Consider the following 6,366-nt stretch of genomic DNA (forward strand, 5'->3'; position numbering starts at 1 on the left):
TATTTCTTCTCAACTAACACCAAATTCTAAAATAATTGCTAATTGATATCATGTATATTGATTTTTTTTATTTCTGTTTCTTCTTCGCCGTTTTAAATTATTTCTTCTTCTTTACTCAAATTCCCATGGCACTGTTTCACCCTCAATTCATTTTTCTTTTTATATATTCATCTATCAATATTCATTTTAAAGTCAATCATTTTGAAAATTAAACATATATCATAAAATGTCACATTATCATATACCCAAAGGTGAGGATTAATTCTTCCTTTAAAGGAATATATAGAAAGGAATCAATCGAAAACATAAATCAAAATATGTCATATCACAGAATTTTAGGGTATATCTGTAATATTTATATCAATAATTTGATTTCTATTGATATTAGTTACATCTCTTAATTGATTATTTTTTTTATAATTAAAATCCTTAATTCATTACACTTTTATTTTTCTATTTTATTTTATGATTGATTCTTCCTTTACTCAATCTTAAATATTCAAATATCTATACTCATAATTGATTTATTCTAATAAATAAATTATAATTCAAATGACATAATCTTCTCATACTCACTTAAGAGATTGCGAGTTCGAATCTCCATCTTTGATAAAAATTGATTTTTTTTGTGACTAAATAGAAAAGAACGAAAAAAAAGAGACAAAACCAAATTAATTGGCTAGGGTCATATCTAAATCTATTAGATGTTGAAGCTCACTCCATAGTTGGCTCCAATTCGAGTGAATGTCCACAACAGAAGCAGCTGCTTTAGTCATACAATCTGCAACACTATTTGCAGTCCTCTGAATTAAAAGAATAGAGACTCTCCAATTCCAATTCATAACCTCCTGTATATGCTTTGCCAAATCCCATTCCGGAATATCCTTACCAAGCATTCTTTGGTTTTCCAAGAAAAGAGCTTCTAAACAGTCTGTTTCACAAATAACCTCACGAAATCCACTCTCCCAAGCAAGAAGTAAATCTCTCCAAATTGCATACAATTCAGCAAAAAGAACACTACACACTTCGACTTTTTCAGTGCAACCTTTCAACCAACATCCATCAGGATTGTGAATGATACAACAAAAACCAGCATAGCCAAAAGGAGCAAAACAACTAGCATCACAATTCAATTTAACAGAATGAACTGGAGGTGGAACACAATGCAAACAAAGCGAAGGAGGAGACAAAGATTGATGCATAGCAAAAATATTGCGAAACTCCCTTACTGAACTACGAATCAAACTCACCACTTTACTAGCACTCCAAGAATCATCTATATTAAATAAGTCATGATTCCTGCTTCTCCAAATCCACCAGATGGTCGAAAAAAAAGAAAAACATATCCACTCCTTGCACCTCTGTAGAGCCAATCATGTAAATTCGAGTTATCTGAACACAGGCCTAAAAGGTTCCAGACCTCCTTGGCACTAAGGCACTCCTGAAGACAATGAAGAATGGATTCAGAACTATTCTGACACCGATGACAGGTGCTAGATAAAGATAAACCATGACCCAAACGAAACTCTGCCGTAGGAATAACATTATGAAGACTGAGCCAAATCAAGAACTTATACTTCTCAGGAATATGCAGTCGCCATACCCACAACCAATTATCATGCTCATTCCAGTCAAATTTTCTTTTGGCTAGCCAACTGTACCCACTCCTAGGTGAGTAGAGTCTAGAAGATGCCACACCCCACGACCAACCCGAACTCTCTCCAGCATTCAAATCCGGATTATAAGTTCAAACGTTGTTTGACATCTTCTGAAATGATAGAGAAAATATCATGGAGATTCCATTGACCATCTTTTCAAACGTCTCTAATAGTTAAATCAGAGTCAGATATATGTACAAAAGGGACATCTTGAACAATTGGGGCCTCAATACTCCAATTGTCAAACCAAAAAGATTGATCAAGTGACGCAACGCACCAAGAGAAGGCATCGAGCACCAAAAGCCTTTGAGATACTCTTCCAAACATGAGAAGCATTGCAAGGGACAGGCCATCTAAAATTCCCTCATTCCTCAGATACTTTCCCCTCAATAGAGCAACCCAAGGTTTGTCCTGACAATTGCCAAACCAATTTACTAAGTAAAGATATATTAACACACGCAGGATCTCTAACACCCAGGCCACCAAATTTCTTTGGAGTGATCACGGTCCTCCAATTAACAAGAGAAAGACCTCTACCATCAACTTGACCCTTCCAAAGGAACTGTCTCATCATAGAAGACAATTTATCGCAAACCCAATTCAGAAAAAAAGATACCTGCATATGATAGACAAGAATGGATGCTGCAACAGAATTGATCAGGCAAAGTCTCTCTGCTTTATTTAAAAGCCTTCCTTTCCAATTAGCTAATCTTTCCCTTACATTTTGAATCACCGAATGAAAAGAAGCCCTACTGGTACGGGGAATGATTAAGGTTAACTCCAAGATATCTTCCTAAGTCCAAAGCAAAACGTATTGAAGAAACACTTGTAAAAATATCTCTTCTACGAGCAGTCACATTTTTAGAACAAAAAGCTTTATACTTTTCAAGATTCACTTTCATGCCAGATGCCTTGCAAAAAATGTTAAGAGATTGCATGACCATTTAGACCTGACTCTTTGTAGCCTGACAGAAGAGTAAGAGATCATTTGTAAACATCAAATGAAAAAAAATTTGGGCCACCCTTAGTGACAGAAACTGGTTTTCACACACCCTCGACCACCTTATGAGATATATAGCAAGCAAGTCTTTCCATACAAAGTACAAATAAGTAAGGAGACATTGGATCGCCCTGTCTAAGCCCCCTTCTAGGAGCAAAACTATCCAATCTATTCCCATTCCACATAATAGAAAGAGATGATGCACGGACACAATTCATAATCAAATTAACAGTGATGATAGGAAAACCAAAAGCAATGAGAGTACTCTCCAAAAACCTCCAATCCACCCTATCATAAGCTTTTTCAAGATCAATTTTAAAAGCAAGAGTACCTTTCTTGTATTTTGTGTGCTTCATGAAATTCATAATTTCTTGGGCCACAATAATATTATCAGGAGCACCACGACCCGTAATAAAACCTCCTTGTAAAGGACTAACAATATCTGGAAGAAAAGGCCGAAGTCGATTAGTCAATACTTTGGTGATAATTTTATAAACAACATTACACAAGCTAATAGGCCTGAAATCCTTCATAAAGGTAGGGTTATCAATTTTAGGAATAAGCACAATCAGAGTTTTCATGATGCTAGGATTTAAGTACTCTCCCAAAAAAGTGCTCCGGACAATATTCCAAATCTCAGTGCCTACTATCTCCCAATATTCTTTAAAAAAAATAAGCTTGAAAGCCATCTGGACCAGGAGCCTTAAAAGGGCTCATACTGAATACTGCTAACTTGACTTCCGCAAAAGAGACAGGGTCAATTAACCTAGCACAAGTCTCAGTGCTTAGAGTGGGTATCGGAACATCCCCTAAACAATCAATTTCAACCTCTTTCGTTGTACCAAAGAGATTCTTGTAAAAAGAGAGAGCTTCTTCCTGGAGAATATCTGGATCAGTAGACCAAGACCCATCTCTAACATATAATCCATATACTCTATTATGGTTTCTATGCACCAAAGTCTAAAGATGAAAGAATTTAGTGTTTCTATCCCCATACTTGACCCACTGCTCTCTAGATTTATGGTACCAAAAAAGTTTCTCTTGCAATAAAAGCCTATTGTAATATTCCCTCGATTCAGCTTCTTTAATTCTCAAAGATAACACATCAGTAACCTCCAAACGCCGTTGAATCTGATCAATCTGATATTCCAGCTTACTTTTTCGCACAAAAATATTTTCAAAAATCTTTGAGTTGAAGTCCAAAGAAGCCTATTGAACCATTTTAAGCCTTAACGCCTCGAAACTCTTGATTCCAAGCCTTACTAATAACATGTTTATAAGAAAGATGTGTTTCCCACACAGCTTGGAACCTAAAAGGACGAGAACCTTTCACTCTGGGGCCACCATGACAATGAACTAAAATAGGACGATCAGAATGAAGCCTGCTAAGAATTTCAGAATAACCCTCAGAAAATATTGTCATCCACGCCTCATTAACTAGAGCTCTATCCAACCTTTTAGCCAAGTCCCTACCAGCCTGAACTGCTCTATACCAAGTATATTTTCTACCAGTCACTTTAAGATCAAAGAGCTCACAGTCATCTAGAGTAGTAGCTGATTGACTAGCTCTGTGAGAAGAAAAATAAGCACCTGTACTCTCGTCTGGTGCCACAATCTCATTAAAATCACCAACAACCATCCACGGTCCATTATGGCCTGAATTAATAGAACGCAAATGATCCCAAATCATACTTCTTTTTTCGAATTGAGGACTCCCATATACAGCACTACAAAGCCAAACTAAGTTACCCACACTCACTTTCACTGTGATACATTGGTCAATTTGATCAATTTGATCAATAACCATACAAGAAGCATTAGCAATAGAAGATAGAAACCAAATGTCACCCCTGTGTCCTACTGCTTCCTCAATACTAACACAATGAAAATCCAACTTATCCCAAAAATTCTTCAAATTATTAAACATGGTATGAGTCTCAAAGAGAAAGAAGAAAGATGGTTTATATATTCTCACCAAATTTTTGCAATGCACACGAGCCATCTTGTTAGACGCACCCTTCACATTCCAGGCTATGATATTGAAACTATCCATAAAAACAGCAAAAAGGGAGCTCCAATAACAAACCCGAGACTCAACATGATGTCCCTGTCTTCGACGATCCTGCCTTTAATGGACTCTCAAGTTGCAGCCCAATTTCCTCCGTCGAAACTTGCGCTATATCCGCTATCGATGCTCCATCCTTATCTACTGGTAAATTCTGCAAAGAGTTTGGGTGAGGACGCTTTTGCACAGTGCCATTTGTTGTCTCACCTTGCTGCTGATGATGAACATTGTGCCGGGTCCCCAAAGAAGCTACACTAACCGGTTTTTCAATATTGATGCCCCTGCTTAATTTTATTTTGGATCCAGTAGCATGTGTTGTACGTTGGTGATTAGACCTTGTCCAAGTATTGGTAGCCTTGTTAGGAGTCTTCTTTGCTTTTGGTTGGACCTGATGGGTGCTAGGAGAAGGCTTTTGACCCATTCTATACTTTCCTTTCCTAATCACTTGAGTCCAGCCTTCCAAATCCTCATGTTGTGCATGGTCTACATGAACAGCATGCAAATCACTCTCCACCAAATCTGAGACAGCAACATTTACAGTCTCATCTCCAAGATTCTTGCCAAAATTAAAACTTGCCTTTTCCACATGTACTGGATTTTTTGAATTTGAGCTTTCTGGCTGCTTTGCTACATCGCCGACCACCTTGGCATTAGTTCCTCCTCCCGCATTGCTGTCAGTCTTGCACACCTTCATATCATGACCAAACTTGAGACAGGAGCCATAAATAAGGTGAAGACTTTCATATTCAACCTCATATTCAATACCTTCAACAAGAATCTTCTTAGTTACTGACAATCCTAAATCTATCTGAACACAGGCTCGAGCATATCGTCCTCTTTCAGCTAATTTTGTTGCCAAATCAACTTTAACGGAAATGTCTGCAGCCGCAATACGGAGTATTGCATCTTCTTGGTAGCACCAAATTGGTAATCCAAAAATTCTAATCCACACTAAAGTTGCTCCAAAACAGTTTTCACTTGATCTAAATTCTTGATCCCAAGGCTTCACAGCCACATAATTTTTCTCGATCATCCATGGATCTCCTAAGAGAACCTTTTCTCGCTCCTCAACCACATCAAACTTCACAAGAAAATAGTCAAATTCCACGTCCAATAAATCAAAACCTCCCTTAATCCGCCATACCGTTCGGAGTTTATGAGACAATGCAGTGTAGCTATAATGTTTACCTAACAACTTAATCACTATAGCATCTTTATAAGGTTCTGCCAAACATTTCTTAGCTTATTGGGTAAACGTGGCACTCGGTGGCAAGAGATCTCCTTGCTTTCCAGAAACTACCGCAATGTTATCTCCCGACAAAGTTTCAACGAGTGAACAAGTTTTAGCAATCTTGGAACCCACAACTTTGTCCCTGAAAGAAACCTTCAAAGGCTTAGAAACCCCTCCCGAAATATGATCCTCCTTTTTCCCTGATGCAAGCCCTCCCCCGCTCTCCCCCTTATCTCTTCCGCCGATATTATCGGCTGCCTCACCGTGTTTCACCTTCAAAGTCTCTTTCCCGCTCACTCCACCGCTCATCTTCGATTTTTAAAATTGTATTTGTCCCCAATATTTTACGTACAAAGATAGTATTCTATCTTTTTCTCTTACCAAGAAAAAACTAATTTTTTTTTAGAATATA

Source organism: Arachis ipaensis, chromosome B07 (genome assembly GCF_000816755.2).
Source record: "Arachis ipaensis cultivar K30076 chromosome B07, Araip1.1, whole genome shotgun sequence".
NCBI lineage: Eukaryota > Viridiplantae > Streptophyta > Magnoliopsida > Fabales > Fabaceae > Arachis > Arachis ipaensis.